The 19455-nt window shown below is 38.7% G+C and overlaps 1 long non-coding RNA gene across 1 annotated transcript; it reads right to left on the reverse strand.

Annotated features, from left to right (window-relative positions):
• Nucleotides 1-1785: 1785 nt before the first annotated feature.
• Nucleotides 1786-18479, reverse strand: LOC142174799 (uncharacterized). Its single transcript, XR_012703863.1, has 3 exons — nt 17723-18479; nt 5855-6391; nt 1786-2471 (listed from the first exon to the last, which is right to left on the reverse strand). It is a non-coding gene; the product is annotated as an uncharacterized LOC142174799 (long non-coding RNA).
• Between the last annotated feature and the right edge of the window lie 976 nt (nt 18480-19455).

The raw sequence follows: 19455 nt of genomic DNA on the forward strand, positions 1-19455 counted from the left end.
CTTGTTGTTGATTGCCCCAATTTCCTTGAGGACGCCATTTTTGATTCGAAGAGTTGCCTCTATTCCCTAGGTAGTTATTGACATATTGGAACTCTTCGCTTTGATCATCATAGCACTCATTTGAATAACCACCACCATCATTGTTGTTGTCATATTGTTCACAATTACCTTGAGGTTGTTGTCATCTTTGCCTCCTTTTCAACATAGAAACACCTTCCATCGCATTGACTTGGCGCGAGTTTTGGACTTATTGTAATTGCACCTTTGCCAATTGATTCATAGATGTTGTAAGCTCGGCGATGGCTTGGCCATGATCGTACAATTCCTTGTGCAAATGGATGACCGTGGGGTCACCTTGGGGCACATTCGCTCGGCTTTGCCATGCCGAGGAGGTGTCAGCCATTTCATCAAGAACATCACATGCCTCTTGGTAAGAAAGTTTCATAAAGTTACCTCTAGCCAATTGGTTCACAGTGCATTGATTCATGGTGTTGATGCCCTGATAAAAAGTTTGTTGAATCATAGCCTCGGTCATGTCATTATTAGGGCATTCTTTCACCATTGTTCTATATCTTTCCCATATCTCGTGCAAAGGTTCCGTTGGCTCTTGCTTGAAATCTAGAATTTCATCCCGAAGAGCTGCCATATGACTTGGAGAAAAGAACTTGGCAATAAATTTGTCCGCCAATTCATCCCATGTTGTAATAGAATGATTAGGGAGCCTTTCTAACCAATCCAATGCTTTACCCCTAAGAGAGAACGGGAAAAGCCTCAATCTTAACGCATCCTCGGACACGTTTGTCTTCTTGCTACCCCAACATATATCCACGAACCCCTTCAAGTGCTTGTAGGCGTTTTGATTGGAGGCACCCATGAAATATCCTCTTTGCTCGAGCAAGGTCAACATAACATTTGTGATTTGAAAGTTCCCCGCCCGGATTCGGGGAGGAACAATAGCACTGGCGTATCCTTGATTTGGTAAAACTCTGGGAGCCACTCTCGGTGGTGCCGGAGGAGGGTCTGGAATATTGTTGTTCTCATTTGCATTTACATTGGCATTTCAGCCTCTCCGTAGAACTTGAGGTAAGACCTCATCTTGTTCTAGATCCTCTACCTCCTCCCCTGCTATCACATTGCCTAGAGGGTCATTTGCATTAAGAGCCATTGTACCTGATTTATCGACACAAACAAAATTAGTAAACAAGAAGAAAATAGAAGCAAAACACAAAACTAAAAAAACAAATAGTCAACACCGTAAGTTCCCCGGCAACGGCACCAAAAAGTGATCACAGCCAACTCGACGCTACACTAAGGTAGGAAGAGCGGGTCGCAATAGCTTTTAACCGAATAGAGGTTCGGGATCGAATTTCCACAAGGAGCTAGTAGTGGAGTTGTATTTTCTGTCTAGCCTAGAGTTGCGGTTGTGCTTCTAATGTCACTTCAAACATTTTTTGAGTTTTTATATTTATAACTACTATTATAAAACTAAGGATTAAAGCTAAATTATGCTAAGAGAATATTGCTAAGTTGTAATTAATGGGAAGAAGGGCACTAGGGTCGTAGCATCACCTAGGTGGCTAATTGACGGGTAGATGTGACTAAGGATAGATTGACATATTTGGGGATTATGCTATAACAGTTGCACAATTGCACCCACTCTCACACCTCTCGGTAGAGAGAGTGATTTTGCCCAATTGACTCTCTCGAGACCAATTGGGTTGGCCAGAGAGACCAAGCAACTAGGGTTCAAGTAGGGTGATTACTCTCTCGAGATTTAACCTGTTAATTGGGACTACAATTTCTCATGGGTCCATCCCAATTCCTTGTTGGGTCAATTTTGGGGTCATAGACTCTATTTCTCAAGAAGAGTTAAACCCACGAAGCTTGAATCAGAATTTGCAACTACTAATTCTTGAATAAAAATATAAAATCAACCCAAATAGCAAACACCCAATATCAATCTAACCCTAGATGGTAACACCCATCAATTACCCACACTAGGGTTGAGCCACAACCCTAGCTAATGGGTTTGGCTACACATAATTAAAGAAGAAACCGTGGCCGCACTGGCTCTTTTGACCTAAACTTTAAGCTCTTTGAACTGGAGGACACGGACCGCACAAATAAGTAGTGCGGCCGCGGAGGGGCTCTAGCGCGGACCGCGCGGTGACGACCGCGGCCCGCATGGCAGGGTCTTGGCAAAAATGATGGTTCTCTGAATCTCTAGATGCGGACCGCACAAATAAGTAGTGCGGCCACGTAGCCTTACAGCGGACCGCGAAAATCCTATCGCAACTACGTGAACTTCAGCCTGAATAACCATGTCTCTGAACCTCCTAGTGCGGCCGCAGTCACTTTTGTGCAGTCCGCACTAAGCCTTCTCCTCTTGAATTTCTTGGTCTTTGATACTTGAGCAGGTTTTACTCCTTTTTGAGCTGATCTTGGACATTTTGTCACTTTATCGCTAAAACCTGCAATCAAGCACAACCTGTGAGACTTTTGGGAATATTTTGTAGCAATTTATACTAAAATCATAAGTAAGTAGGGGCATAAAACACGTTAAAATCCTAACTTATCATTAGCCAGGGAGGAGTTTTGGTGGTTTATTTTGTTGTCATTTCTGCTATCCGGGTTATTTCAGGGTTATAATCAGGATATTGTCTTGTGACTCAAACCCTTCTATCCTTTTATTTTGCCTAGTTTGTTTACTCATAGTAGCCCGTTTAGTGTTGTCTAGGTTTGTAACCCCAGTTCAGTTTGTTTGTTTTGTTGTCCAAACCATTTCACCATCTGTCTAATACAATTTTCTGTTTTCTATGATTTCTAGTCATTTTTGTTTAGTTCTCTTTTCTTTTTATAGTTCTTTTCCTGTTGACTCTAGTTACATGACATGCACGCATAATTCTCAACCTGGTTTTAAAAGTCAATTTAGTCATGAAGCAATGAAGCAATTTTGAAGATATAGGGGCATGCGAGGGGAAATAAGCAAAGGCATTTTAAGATCACTTCAAGCCTGGATTGTGTGAAACTGGGGCAGATAGAACATAAAGAAACCCTATTGAAATGCATTCTGCTGCATTGGGTCGAAGCTAAAGGCAAGTTTGCCCCAAATTTGCAGGGTGTCGTTCGTGGTAATGAGAGTGAGAGTGTTGTCCAATGGTGCTTTGTATTTAACAGATGTAGAAGGCAAATGTGTAGAAATGGCTATCAATTTTGATGCGATCAAAGTATATTACGTATGATTTCTTTGGTTAAGTTGTGTTTGTTTGTACTTGCCATGTTTTGAAGATTGGAATGACGAAGGCATTTTATTCTGCTATCTAAACACTTTATCCTTTGTTACCCTTTTGAGCCTTATTTATCTCTTTTTCATACCCCTCTTTTGGAATCAGTGGTAAAGTTCAGAAACGTAAGTGCAAAATGTAAGAGAAAGAAAAGAATGAAAAGAGAAAGAAAAGAATGAAGAGAGAAAGAAAAGAATGAAAAGAAAAAAAAGAAGAGAAAAAGAGAGGAAAAAAGAACAAAAAGAAAAACAAAAAAAAGAAAAGAAGAGAAAGAAAAAGAAAAGGAAATCACAACAAACAAAGTAATTCCTATGACATGAACTACGTTCGACCTGATTCCTTTTAAGGATACGTAGGCAGCCTCACGGTCCGGTCCCATCAAAATAAAATCCCAAAAGTCCCCAAGCAAGAAATTAGGGCAGAAGTTGTGGTTGTTGTAAGAAATCTAATTCCGAAAGTTGTAATTTTGAACCCATGTGAATTGTTTTGAGCCTTTGATATCCTTTCTTTTTAACCCTATCCAAAAGCCCACGTTACGGTCCAAAGAAAAACCTTCCGATCAATCTTCGAGAGATGCCAAGTCAAGCAAGGAGAGGTAATTCATATCAGGGGCAACACTCTGGTCCAAGCAGAAAAATAATGAAAATGAGAGAATCTTATTGGTGAAAACCCTCACGGGCACCGTAAGGCGATGGTAAGTTGAGAGAAAGAAAAAAATGAGAGAGGCTTGACGGTGAAAACCCTTCGTTCACTACAAGTCGAATAGGGATTGGGAATCAGATTGGATAATCGGAGCATTGAAGCCCAGTTCACGGTTTGGGGTTACAACAGGAGTTGTACATCAGACTTAATTGACAGAATATCCATAGGCGCATGTCATGGTCATTAGAGTTGGTATCCACATCTGATAGGTTTCTACTTTGTAGCTTTCTTGTTAGGAATCATCCCTTTCTTTTGTCCTTTATTCTGTTCCCTTTTGTCTTGTTTACCTCCTTTTCCCGAGTTTGTTTGGTCATAACAAGTGAGAAATGATTTCAAAATTTTCCACCAACTTTCCAATTGCACAAAACGAGATCTGGTCTGCACATCAAAGTGGCATAAGTTAGGAAAAAACAACGTGCGCACTGAGTTGGTAACAATCAACATGTTTTGTGACTCATGAGAAATACAAAGGTTTGGTATATATCAATTCATGAACAATGCAACAGATGGAGGGTGTAGGGTGAATAGATCAAAGGTATTTTCTGTGATAAGATTAACAAAGAAAGTGGTTAACCAGTGACAAGCAAGGTCTTCCAAGCAGAAATCAAAGTTATCATGGCAAGTGAAGGAGCAATAGACCTCAAGGCCAAGGCCAGTGGTTTAAGTCAAGAAAGAACAGCATACGCACTGAGTAGGTGGCAATTGATGTGCTTTGGGATTCATGTGAGACACAAAGGTTTGGTAAATGTCAATTCATGAGCAATGCAACAGATAGAGGGTATTTGGTCTGAACAGAGAAGAGGTATTTTCTGTGATAAGGGTGAGAGAGAAAGTGGTTAGCAAGGTCTTCGATTGGAAGTCAAAGTTATCATGGGAAGTGGAATAGCAATCGCCCTCAAAGTCAAAGCCACAAGCCAACCACCGCATTTTAAACTGACAAGATTTTTCTTTGATTAAAATAGGGGCAGAAAATTTTATTTGTTTCGGAGAAACCCACCGTAAGGAAAGGCAAGCACCAAACAGGTTTAACAGTAAATTTTCAGGACCCTCCTGGAAAATGGGACCTAGTTTAAAAATAAAAACAATCATGAGTAGCAAAATCTAGCATAAATGTACCCCAAGGAATATAAGTTGGTTTCAAAGTTTGCATGTTTGAGATAGGATTCAATTAGGAGTTTTCAGGACCCTCCTGAATAATGGGACCTAGCTTTAAGATTTCCATTAGATAAGAAGATTTGGCGTAAGTTCTGTTGTAGGGTGGTATAATTAAGCCGTAAAAATTGTCACGCTTAAGATAAGACTTGATTTTGATTTTCAGGACCCTCCAGGATAATGGGATGTAGTTTTAAGGTTTCCTCTAAATAACAAGATTTAACGTAAGTTCTGGTATAAGGAAGTATAATTCAGCCTTAAAAATTGTCACTCTTAGGATAAAACTTGATTTTTTATTTTCAGGACCCTCCTGGATAATGGGATGTAGCTTTAATACTTTCTTACCTTCAGAAGATATAACTTAGATTTAAAATTGTTGTTTATTTAAGAGTTGTCAGGACCCTCCTGGATAATGGGGTGTAGTTTTAAGATCGGCTTAGATAACAAGATGTAGCGAAAGTAATACCTTTAGGAGATATAATTTAGATTTAAAATTGCCATTTAACTAGGAGCTGTCAAGACCCTCCTAGATAACGGGACCTAGCTTTTAAATTCTTAGTAATATTTGGTAACATGATTCAGTTTAACACTCACATATGTGCCCAACTACCAAACTGGGCAGAATATTTTCTTTGTTTTGTCTATTTTTGTTGAAATCAAGTACCCACTTGGAGAACAGGGAGAATACAATTCAAGTTCAGCAGTCAGGAGCCTACCTGGAGAGCACGGGAATACAATTCAAGTTCAGCAGTCAGGCGCCCACCTGGAGAGCACGTGAATACAATTCAAGTTCAGCAGTCAGGCACCCGCCTAGAAAGTACTGGAATACAATTCAAGTTCAGCAGTCAGGTGCCCACCTGGAGAGCACGGGAATACAATTCAAGTTCAGCAATCAGGCGACTACCTGAAGAGCACGGGAATACAATTCAAGTTCAGCAGTCAGGCACCCACCTGGAGAGCACGGGAATATAATTCAAGTTTAGCAGTCAGGCATCCACCTAGAGAAAGGGAAAGCATCTCAGAGTACAATTCGAATTCAGCAATCAGGCGCCCACCTAGAGAGCACGGGAATACAATTCACGTTCAGCAGTCACGCGCCCAACTAGAGAGCACGGGAATACAATTCAAGTTCAGCAGTCAGGCGCCCACCTGGAGAGCATGGGAATACAGTTCAAGTTTAGCAGTCAGGCGTCCAACTGGAGAAAGGGAAAGCATCTCAGAGTACAATTTGAGTTCAGCAATTAGGTGTCCACCTGGAGAAAAGGGAAAATATCTCAGATTACAATTCAAGTCAGCAACAAAGTGACTTCACCGGGAGAATACAAGTCAACAAGGCAACAAGGATCACAAGATCAAGTTTGAAGATATAGATAGGGCTTTTGTAATTCATAGATCATAGTTTAGTCTAGCTTCTTTTTACTTTGTCATGGTGTAATAAGGGGTTCAGTCAGCAGTAGCAGCAGCAACAACAGTGAAATCACAGTTTCATGGTAGTCCCAGCTACCAAAACTTCCCGAACTACACTTACCTGATTCCTTTATAGCCAAGGATATGTGGCAACCTCAGAAGCAGGGTTCAAACAGGCAAAAATTGCTCGTATCCGCTCACTTTATCTTTGCACGAAAACCCTTCGTGTTTCCGATCAAAGAGGGGCAACTGTGAGCACGTGATTTTTGCCCTATATGAATTACTCCCATAAATTCAAAACAAAATAATTTGCCATTATTTGCAAATTTTGTGGATTTTGTGGCATTTTCTGTCAAGTGTTTGTATTTGTCTGTGCACGTGTATTTTATTTAATTAATGGAAAAATACAAAAAAAATACGCTGCATGTATATTTAGGATTTAAGTTTGCATTTTTAAGAATTAATTAGTAATTAAGTTATTTTATAAAAAAAAAAGGGAAAATCACAAAAATAGTTTAATTTGCACCTTTCAAGGTTAACTTTGGTTTTGAATAGTTTTCTTTTGTCTTTTAATTAATTGTGATAATTATTATTTAGGTTTAATTAGTGTTTTTTTGGTTAATTAGGTTTTAGGATTTAATTTAGATTTTATTTTAATTTTGGAAAAAAAAAGTATTTTTTGGAAAATTTATTTGAAATAGGATAAAGAAAAAGAATGAAGTAATCAGATTTGGGCCAAATGTTTAGAGTCCTACACCAGCCCAATTCATTCCCCCCTGAAAACCGTTAAACCCAGACCATACCCGTCCAAACCGGTCCAACCCATCCCCCAACCAAACGACCCCGTTTAGTTTAAGCTTAATCCAAGCCGTCGAGGTTATACAATCCAACGACTCAGAAGTGAGGACCACTTGATATATATCTATCCGAATTTCTCACCACCCCCCCTCATCGTCTCCTTCTCAAACTCAGAGACCCAAACCCTAGTAGCCGCCCCAAAATCCCACCACCATCCGGTGGCGGCGCCACCTCCAACCGTCCCCACAATAATACCCTACAACCCCCTTCATCCCCTCATTCCAAACATTCACTCCATTTCCCTCGAAACTTGTTAGAAATTCTTGAATCTTAAATCTAAGGTTCAAGCCCTAGAATCCAAAGCCAAATCTACACATGCAAGGTTATTTTTCCAGTTTTTATGAGTATTCAGGGCCGGTTTAAGAACAAGCGATTGACGTTATTTGGAGATTTAAATTGGAAGTTCAGTCGCAAGTTCAAGCCTGAGTTGGTGAGTTCTGCTTTTCCTTTTGCTTATTATTGCGTTCTTTCAGTCTTCTTTCTTCTTCTCTTCTTCTCTTTTCCTTGGGACAATTCAATTAAAAATTGACTAAAATTTCTGGCCAAGCTAGAGTTCTGTCTGTTTGTTCCTTTTCAGTTTTCTTTTCCAAGTCTTGTTCTCTGATGTCGCTTGGTCTGTTTAATTTTCTTGTTGATAGCATGACTAAATTTCTGAGCTCATCGTGTTTTTTCAGCCTTCTAGGTTAACTTAATTAGGTTTATTTGATAGCTTCATTCAATTCCGCATGTTAGTTTAGGTCTTAGTCTTATGAAATCGTTTAGTTGTTTTCTTACATTTGTCATAATTTGCTCAGTTTGGTTCAATTCATTTTGCTATTTGGGCTCGAAATCCATTTCAGAATTCACTCCAAGGGACTTGAATTAAGTTTTGAGTCCAGGCCTAGCTTAGCCATTGGTTCATTGACCCATGACCCATACCCATAGGTTTCAGCAGTAAAAACAGGGTCATTAAGGGGTATTTTGGGTAGTCTAGGTAAAGAATCTCTGAATAACTACCTAGAGAAGATTCTAGGAAGCTAGGGTTGGGGTTAGTTGTGAATTTTGGGTTTTTAGCTAGGGATATCTAAGCTATAATAAAAATTCCAAAAGGGGCAAAATGCAAAAACTGATTCCTAAGGGCTACCCTAATAGCTTGCCTATAAAGGCACCATTACTTGACATTCAAGTGAGGGGGAAAAAGATTAAAAAGTCTAGAAAAAAGAAATTGAAACGGCTGAGTCCCTTGTAAAAAAAATTCTGAATTCCTCAGAATATTTGTTTAGAAAATTGTTAAAACTCTGCTCATTTTTGGAGTCTTCTGATTTCATTTGGTGAATACAACTTCTGAAAATGATAGTTTCTCACCTTGGGGTTGAAATAGATTGAAGTCGTGTTTTGAAAAATCTTGGTTCAAGCTTTGTTATGGGCTTACTGTTCCATTGAATTCTTGAGTTAATCTCACTGTTTTGGTTGGTTGAATCCGGGCTAGCTGCAACTGTTCTCATCCCTCATTTTCTATTTTGTTTTGCTTTCCAGGTACACTTCTCTGAATCCCACTTCATGTAAAGTTCTGGTTCGAAGTGTGAAATAAAATTCAGAATGCCAAGCATGACCTCCATGTTTTGAATCTTTATATTAGTTCCATTTCTCTTAGATAAAATGATTCCAAGCTCATTTCATGTACTATATGAGAACTGAGTTGGTTGATATGAAGTTATTTTTAGCAAGTACTCATTAGTTAAATGTCAGAGTTGGAGTTCTTGTTATGATAACTGTCCAGCTTCTGTTTGAGAATGTTAGCATAAAGTAGTTCATGTTGGATCTCTTAATGCTTTGTAAGATAATTGTTAATCTCAGGTTATTTGTAATGAGGATTTAAAGGGAGGGGGATGGGGTGCAGAGAAGAATATGTCTATACACATATGCTACATCTGAAAACCATTTTAGTATGTAGATTAATGAGTAAATTGCTTGTGGATAAGGATTTGTAATTACAACTTGTAAAACTCGATTGAATAGTGTTTGAGTCTTAGGCATTTCGTTATTTCAAGTGATTAATGGTCTGTTTATTCCTAACGATGAAGATCAGTAATTTTATTTGGGGTTTGATTTCATAATGGCCATTTGGGGCCTAATTCCTATTATTGGATTAATTTGGGCTCGCAGGGACTCGATCCAGGGTCAAACGTTAATACCCCCTCATTTGTTAGACTTGGGCTCAACTTGGGCCCAAAGCCTTGAAATCATTTGGAAACAGAAAATGGCAATCCTCACTACATGTGTGTTTTCTTGTTGATGTCGTTGTTGGGCCCAAACCCATTCTACTGACTCGCCCAAATTCCCCATTGTTACAAATCGGTCAAATCTGATTTCTTAAAAAATGATCCGAGAATTTCTTATGCCCATTAATCAAGTAGCCAAACCCTTTATTAATTGAGGAGAGCCGTATCTTTTAATACATAATAGTTTATGGCCCTCATAATTTATTTTTTCAAAAACCTCTTGGTTAGAATAATTTGAGGTACGCTGTGCCAAATAAAATCTTAAAATGCATGGCCCTCACTTAATTAGTATTTTAATCCTTTGAATTCAAGACGGGACATTTAGCAAATTTCCCATGGCCCTCGCAAATTTAAAAACGCGTAGTTGCTTTAGGCGCGTTATTTTAATAAAATTACCTTCCTAAACTCGGGTGTGCATTTCATGTGACCCAAGTCCAAATCTTAAAAATGTTAAATAAAATGTGTCTCGGTCTGCGGGTGCATTTCATGTGGCGTGGTCCAAAGACGTGTTTTAGATGACGTTGAAATCTTCCTTAAAATAATTAAAAGCAGTTTTAAAGTTAAAAATGCACATAGGTTTAAAAGTGTTTTAAAATCAGATAATTAGGCCAATAATAACAGTTGAGCGACCGTGCTAGAACCACGGAACTCGGGAATGCCTAACACCTTCTCCCGAGTTAACAGAATTCCTTACTCGGATTTCTGTTTTTGCGGACTGTAATACAGAGTCAATCTTTCCTCAATTCGGGATTTGAACCGGTTACTTGGGACACCATAAGTCATCCCAAGTGGCGACTCTAAATCTTCAAAAAGTAATCCCGTTTCGATTGTCACTTTAAGTTGGAAAAAACTCTCTTATATACTCCCTTCCGAGGGTGTAGGTAAAAAGGAGGTGTGACACTATACATACAATAGTGTCCCCAGCAGACACAATATCCCCAGCAATCACGATACCGCAATCCGCTATCAGCTAAGAAAACTCTATTGCCATTTGCCATTTTTACTTCCTGCATAAGGCTACCATTCAGCCTTCCGAGGTTAAGCTCTACCTCCATCTGCATTCTCTGTATTGCATAAGGCTACCATTCTGCCTTCCGAGACTAAGCTCTGTCTCCATCTGCATTCTCTGCATCGCATAAGGCTATCATTCTGCCTTCCGAGGTTAAGCTCTACCACCATCTGCATTCTCTGCATTACATAAGGTTACCATTCTTCCTTCCGAGGTTAAGCTCTACCTCCATCTGCATTCATTGCATTGCATAAGGCTACCATTCTGCCTTTTGAGGTTAAGCTCTACCTCCATCTACATTCTCTGCATTGCATAAGGCTATCATTCTGCCTTCCGAGACTAAGCTCTGTCTCTATCTACATTCTCTGCATTGCATAAGGCTACCATTCTGCCTTCCGAGGTTAAGCTCTACCTCCATCTTGCATGGCTGAAAGTTCGCCACTTCATCTACATCTTGCATGGCTGAAAGATCGCCACTTCATTTACATCTTGCATGGCTGAAAGATCGCCACTTCATTTACATCTTGCATGGCTGAAAGATCGCCACTTCATTTACATCTTGCATCGGCTGAAAGATCGCCACTTCATTTATATCTTGCATGGCTGAAATATCACCACTTCATTTACACCTTGCATCAGCTAAAAGATCGCCACTTTATTTACATCTTACATGGCTGAAAGATCGCCACCTTATTTACATTTGCATTGGCTGAAAGATCGCCACCTTATTTATATTTGCACTGGCCAAAAAATCGCCACCTTATTTACATTTGCACTGGCTAAAAGATCGCCACCTACTACATCTCATAGGCTGAAAGATCGCCAAATCATCTGAAGGCGTCATTGTTCGGAGGAACCATTTTCATAGCCCGAGAATGCCATGCCATGGCCTGAGGACCCCTTTATAGTTTGCATATCGTTATTCAAAGGCGTCATAGTTCGGAGGCATCATTCTCATAGCCTGAGAGAACCATTTCATGGCCTGCAAATCCTTATTATACACTTCATGGCCTAGGACGTCATGGTCTGAGGACGTCATCCTAACCGTCCAAAGACAACATTTTATGGTCGGAACTTGCATCATGTTTAAATTTCCATACAACATATGGTTCATTTGCAGGTAATCCGGTGAGCAACATCCGTCTCAGCAGGAGCAATCCCGCTCCAGTTCCCGCAACCCTATTAGACATTAACCATCCATCCTAACCCAAATATCGCGTCCGTCTTGGAAAATCTCCATCGGCAAATTCCGCCGACAGATCCTGGACTACATATGGCCTGATTTCTGTAAGACCATGGATATGTAGGCAGCTCAGGAGCCAGAGCTCGGTCAAATTCTTCAAACCATTCCGTTCAGTCAAAATTGGCCATCATATTTTTACCCGATAACTCTTTCATCCTTTCCGGGTAAAGAGGGGCAGTTGTTGATACCCAATTTTTTTCTGTATATTTTTATATGCAAAATACTTTCAAAATAGCAGGTATATGCATATATAAGTATGTCCCAAGGTTTTACTATTTTTTCTCTTAATATTTACAGATTTTTAAGTCTATTTATTACCATATTTTATTAAGAAAAACCCAATAATTATCCTCGAAATTATCATTCTGGGTGATTCACTTATTGGATTCTCATATTTATATTAAAATATAGCTGACATAATTTTTGCATATTCTTTTAGTATTTTTAAAGCTAAATTGCATATAATTGCGATATTAGCCTATTTTAAGATTTAATTATTTTCATAATTATAAAATTGACTCCATTATTTTTAATTTGATAATTACTTATTATTAATCATTTTAATACCTTTAATTTATTTTCAGAAATTATTTTACTATCTTTTATAAAATAAATAAGAGAAAAATAGCTATTTAAATGTTAGCCCCGTTTATTTCAATTTTAGCCTTATTTGAACCTCCAATTGAACCCAATTTAAACCCAATTACCCTGACCCAATCCTTGTTTGAACCGACCCAAACCCAACCCTATTAAACCGCCCCACCTACTCAATTAATCCAGGCCGTTGATCAAAATGATCAACGGCCACCAAATACCCTTTCCTTTTTTAATCCCGACCTACCCCCTAACCCTAACAATTTCACAACCCCAGCCACCTCTGAAACCCTGCACTCTCTCAAACTCTCTCGAGTCTTCTCAGAACCCTAGCCGCCTCTCACCGCTTCCACCCTGAAAGCCACAGGAATCCATGGCTTCTAGGGCTATGGGAGTCTTATACCCACCTCATGTTTCTCTTACACACCTGATCTCTGAAGATTCAAGGCCTAGCCTCAAAGGTTTGCCCAGACCTCTACTGATTCAAGGTTCCAGAGTCATCACCGACCTTGCTCCGGCGTACCATGGTGTTTTGAGCCTGGTTCTGACCTCTCCGACTCAGATCGGTGACCTTTTCAAAACCTTTCTCATTATAGGATTCTTCTGAAACCCTAACCCTTCGAGGTTTTATCCGATCTCTTTAGATCCGTTATGTATCTGCGCTCTCTTTGAGTTTTCAAACGATCTCCCTAACTTTTCTTTCCAAAATTACTTTTCAAAGTCTTTCTTTTATGATTTAGGGTTTTCTGAAAATGCTTAAGTGTTTCTCTGAATTTCTTTTCCTTTTATTTTGTGTGTATTTGCCTCTACTGTGTTCTATGTTTTCCTTCTACCATGTATGTTCTTCTACTGTGCTTTCTATGTTCCGTTCTTGTATGTTCTTCTACTGTGCTTTCTATACTATGCTCTTGTATGCTTTTCTACTATGTCCTGCTATTTTCTTCTACTATGTTCTGGTATGTTTTGCCTACTGTATTCTTCTACCGTGTTCTTAAGTGTTCTTACTATTTTTCTTCTATTGATCTTTGTTTAAGTTTCTTTTAGAATGATCTTCTTAAGCAGGCTTTCTTTTACTGTTCTTATCAGTCTTTTCTAATCATGTTTCGAATTAGTTTCTTTACTCTGTTTGCCTTGAACCCCTCTACTGTATATACATGCTATTCATGAGTTCTGTTGTTGGAAGAATCATGTTAGAAGTTTCAGTTCTTTTCTGAAACCTCTAAACATGTTTCGATTCGACTACTTGCCTCCTCATCTCAGTACTTGATTTAAGGTGGAAACCCTAGAATTTGGGGGTTCTGCCGAGGTTTGATTGAACTAGGGTTTTATTTTAGAACCCTTAACTCTTTTAGACTAACTTTGAGTCTCTGAACTGAGTTTGGACATCTTTGTTTTTATACAATGCTGAACGTTTTGCTAAACTCTTCTACATTGGATTTTTTCTACTGATTTACATGACAGTCTTCTTTCATGCTCACATGCTCCTTATATATGATGAATTTTTCTCTAAATGGTTTTCAAATTTGCAATTAGTGAAAACTTCCTTCTGAATATGGCTTGATTGATTTCTTTCCATTGTTTGTTGGTTCTCCCTATTACTCGGCCTAAGTTAAAATCCTTCTTCATCTTTTCTGACTCGGTTCATTCATGCAAAATCTTAGACTCTTTTGATTTACTATTTGTTAATTGATTTGCTTACCTTATTTGCACAAACCGTGTATTTCAAAACCTTGTCCTTAAATAACTTTTTATGTATTTGCCCCGAATTGCATGCCGAGCACAAAGTGCTTACTCAATTTCTTTCCTTAAATGGTTTCACCCGTTTGAATCTGAATCCCTTAATTAAGGGAAGCCTTATGTAATTGATTGACAATCAGTTCCTTAATTGTTTTTCTTGCCTTATTTCTGCCTAATTTTTACACTATAAAAGGCACGACCCTCTTCATACACTACAACATCAGAATCCTTCTGAACTCATACTCTCTCATAATAATATTCTCTTCTTGACTGCACAGTGGCCTGTTTTACAAGACTTACTGCTTTCCTTTACTTGTTTTCCTAAAAACGGGTATGTCCTGATTTAATTCTTAGCACCACAACAATGTGTAGTTACTGCTTTTGTATCCATGTTCATCTGCTATTTCTGTATATCTCAGCACTTAAATTAGCATGTTGATTTCCTTATGTGTGTTTTGTTATGAACCCCCATTCCTCTATCACCCCTATGTGTTTTGAGTGGTGACTTAAGGCATGTCAATTTAAGTTGTTATCCATGAATTAAGTTTGAACCACTAGGGTCTTGACCTCTAAGCAAACAGGCCGATGTGCCAGCATTTTCCATTGCTGGGTATGCCCTTCAACCCACTTTTTTGTTGCCTCTTGCAACTTCCCATTCCCCTATACCTTTATGTGTAATGATGTGAGCTGCTTCCCTTTTCCCTTTTCCCCTTTCAGAATCCTACTACTGCATTTGCACTCTCTGTTAGTCCCTAAATTCTGCCCCCCTCTTGTGAGCCTTGCCTTGGGACCTCGAGCTCCCTCTGAACTTGGACACTTGAGGGTTGGCCCTTCCACATTGCACTATGGCTTAATCCATCATACATTTGGGTGTAAGCACTGCCCAGAGTTCATATGAGACTCTTAGGGAACTCTGAGACACCCCAAATAGGAGAAAGGCTTTGAAATATGATCTCTTGGAGTTGATTTACTTCATACTTCAGACAGGAAGTCGAATCAAGCTCTCCTTGGTTGTACTTTTTAATTTTTGATGTATTTTTCCTTTACTTTACTTTTTCTGGGTTGTAATAATTTTGTAATAAAACTCTCGGGGATGGTCAGTGAAGAGAAGGGTAACTATGTATGCAAAAGGGGTAGATAACCTGCCTATAGGAGTTTATGAATTTCTGCATTCTCATTTAGATACCATGTCTATAGGAATCTTGCATTCGTGTCTAGATATCATGTCTATAAGAATTTCTGCATTTTCATGTATAGATACCATGTTTATAGGAATCTTGCATTCTCATATAGGTACCATGTCTATAAGAATTTCTGCATTCTCATATAGATACCATGTCTATAGGAATCTTGCATTCTCATGTAGGTACCATGCCTATAGTTTATTTCTGAACTTCTGCATAGCATATAGATATCCTGCCTATAGGAATTTCTAAATTTCTGCACATCATGTAGATATCCTGCCTATAGGTTCTTTCTGAATCTTGCATATGCATTCCTCATCAGGCAAACATGTTCGTAGGTCTTAAATAATCAACTACAATTAGATATCATGTTCATAGGCTTTAAATGAAATTCAGTATCTAGATGTCATGCTTATAAGGTTTTTGCATTTTTTACTACGTTTATAAGAGTGTCCAAAATTGACAACACATAGAAAGCATGCCTATAGGAGCTTTAATCGAATCTGAATCGTTTCACTCGCTTATAGGTCTAGAACCAGTAACAATGACGCATGCGCTTTTGCTAAAACTCACCTTTCTTGAATAACAGACAATTTTCTTACATCAGTATGTATTCATGTTTGTTTCATTGTTTCTAGAATTAGTAGATATCAGGCCTATAGGGGACTTCGTCTAACACTTAAGCAAGTCATAGGGTGAAAGTTTATAAACTGAATCAGATTTTATATGCTACAACCAGCAGGCAGGCCTGATTCGGGCTTCTTATTTGAACTATGTAATAAAACAGACTGCCTCGATCCTTTAAGTTTAATCAGACCCTAAACAGTATGTGTAAGTCATGCTAACTACTTGCTTTTCTCTTCTTAAAGGAGTTCTGTTTGAGCCTTTTCATTTATTTATATGCTTCCCCATGCTTTCCATACGTGTTTTGATTGTCGCCTTAGTATTTTACCTTTTGAAACCACAAATAAGCCCAATACCTCCTCCCTTTAGGATTAGTAGTCCCAAGTGTCCCCGGGGCTGATAAGATGGGAACGGGTAATAGCATACAATAAGTAAGCGAGACCATTTCGCGCTTTAATACCTCAACGGGGTGGGAAAGGGTAGATATGGATATGATGACCACGCGATGACATCTCGTGTAGCCCCTCATTGAGGTGTGATTACCGGATGTTGTATGGGGTGATCCATATTATTAATAAACCTAGGACTCCCCCCCCCTTCCCTTTGTTTTCTTTGTTTCTTTTAAATCTTTTTTAAACCATTTTTTTAAGAAAATCAACTCCCTATTAGTTCCTTTTTCTTACTTTTGTTTATTTGTAACCATTATGTGAAAATCCTCTCTTATTTGAAGTTTTTATTTGCCTATGTGTTATTTTCACTTAAGTCACAATAATAGCTTGGCCGGGAACCGCACTAGTGGATCCTGAGGGGTGCCTACCACCTTCCCCTTGGGATAATTTCAAGCCCTTACCCAATCTCTGGTTGTTCAAACCAAACCTTTCTTAGTGTCCTAATGCACTTAAATCATTAGGTAGTGACTCTTCAATTCAAACCTAATTCCCGAAAGGGAACGAGTTGTCTCCCAAATGTCACAAACCCGATTTTCGCGAGAAAAAGGGAGGCGTGACAGTCACACCCCTTTTTTTCAACCTCACTAACCCTCTTTTAATAAATAAAAAAAGATTTAGTAAAGCTCAAAAGGGTTTCAATTATGAAAAGTGACAAAAGATTGTGTTCAAAAGGAAATAACTCAGAATCGCCACCTGACATTGGTTTCGGTGTGCCAGGTCACCGTTTTTTTAAACAAAAAATAATTTTTCCTTTTAAAACACTTTGGACTCCAAAACTAAGTCGGCACCAGAGATTTTAGGTAAGGGGGTTCATTTGACTCAGGGAGAAGGTGTTAGGCATTCCCCAAGTCCCGTAACTAGTATGGTTGCATACTTGATCTAGTCGGCTTTTAAAACATTCAAACTGAGGAAAAAAAATAAACACAAAAAAGAAAAATAAACACACAAGAGGTTCGAGGTCGTTCCCACCTAATAAAATAAAAATGAAAATAAAAATACTACAAGTTCTACTTTCGGCCTCCAAATACAAATACTTCGGACCATACCCCGGATAAAAATATATACAAATTTTGCGGGGCATTCCCGGATAATAAAGATAAGGTATTCATACCAAAAGCACAACAAAAAACACATTCATCATATAAGGATAAGTGAGGCAGAGAAACACCAAAAGACATGTATAATGATAAAAATAGAATCGAAAGGTAAAGAATTGACCTCAATTGCTTTCCTTTTAATTAGCGAAATTCAATTACGACGATCTTTGGTGAGCTAGATGCGACTGTAGAATGAAAATAGGGATTAGCTTGAACCGCGAACCTCGTCGGCAACAGACTGAACTTCGCCGGATGAACTCAAACTCAACTCAACCTGAATCGAACTCCGTAATTTTTGAAATGAAAAAAAAATTAAAATAACCCAAAAGAAATGAAGCAGCAGCAGCGGCAAATCTGAATTCACATAGGCGACTCAAATGTATTCCATTAGATGGAGCCAAATTCAAAGAAGAAACTGAAATACTTTTATATAGATCTTTTTCTTCTTCTTTTTTGAAATGTAACCACAAACTAATACTCAAACAGAGATGCTCTTTATTACAAGTATTTTTCTGAAATCTTCAAGAAAACAGAGAAGAAATCTCTCAAAACTTAGACTATTTCCTCACTAATCTCTACTTCTCGTTAATATTGCTGTTATGTCTATTCCTCCACTATGTGAGAATCGTCTTTAGCATTTTGGAGCTGGAGGGTCACTAGATGTTGGAGAAGGAAAGGGAGTATCGGCGATGGGTATCGTTGGTGTTGAGGGAGGTGTAAGCCGGAGGGTTGGGGCTGTTGCGGCTGGTTTTGGTTAAGGGGTGTTGTTTGGTTGTGTGTTAAGGCTGAAGAAGATGAAGGTCTTCAAGGGTACCGCTGGGAGCTCTCTAGGGTTTTTCGTTAGAGTGTAATTAGGTAGATATATGTGGGTGGGGATTAGTTTTGACCATTGGACGAAAGGGAGTGAATGACTAGGATTAAATTAAAAAGAGCTGATGAGTTAAAGGGTCTTGGGCTTCATATTTGGGTCTTAAAATTGGACTAAAAGAAAAATATCATGACCCAAAATCAACTAAGGGTCGTGATGGCGCCGGACACCTCTGTCAGGCAAACCAACTACAATTTAATAACAATTTCTCATTTTAAATTAATTTGAAATCATTTCCTTTAAACAAATAAATAATAAATAATAAAATTCGTTGGATAAATGAGGATGTCTTTACAAAATTTAACTACTGAAAAATCCCGTGATCATCCCAGAACCTGGTTTCACAAGTATATGAGAAATTTCTAAGGAATAATGTAATAACAACCATCCGAAATACAATATTGGACAAAAAATAAATACAGTAATCTGAAAGAGACTCTACTGGCTACGGGTTGTCTCGAGAAGTGTAGCTCACTTAAGTCTTCGTATCAACCATGCTGCTGCGCCCACTAGGCCACTAGAGATGCATGTGCCTGTGCAACAAAAATGCACAAAAGTGTAGTATGAGTACGAAAACAACGTGTACCCAATGAGTATCCCGCCTAATCTCGAAGAAGTAGAGACGAGAGGTCGACTTCGACACTTACTAGTGGTCCAATAATGTTATCGATAATATATTAAATCGTGAATTTTTATAAACATGGTTGTAATTCGATAGGTTGAAGCAAGTAAACAATTTGTTCTCTTATAGAAAATTTCCAAATTCCTTTTCATCATTAATACATATATTCTTAAGCCGGGAAGAGGCAATAACAACGTCAATAAGTTTCAAGGCAAGCAATAAAAGCAGCGCAAATTATGTCGAGGTCGTACGGCCCGATCCAACAGAAATGTAAAATGTGCACTGCCGAGGGTCGAACGGCGCGAACCATAGATACATCTACTACCCCGCTCGTGAATCACACATGCGATGCAGTCAAATTTAA

The sequence above is a fragment of the Nicotiana tabacum genome, chromosome 3 (assembly GCF_000715075.1).
Source record: "Nicotiana tabacum cultivar K326 chromosome 3, ASM71507v2, whole genome shotgun sequence".
Classification (NCBI taxonomy): Eukaryota; Viridiplantae; Streptophyta; class Magnoliopsida; order Solanales; family Solanaceae; genus Nicotiana; species Nicotiana tabacum.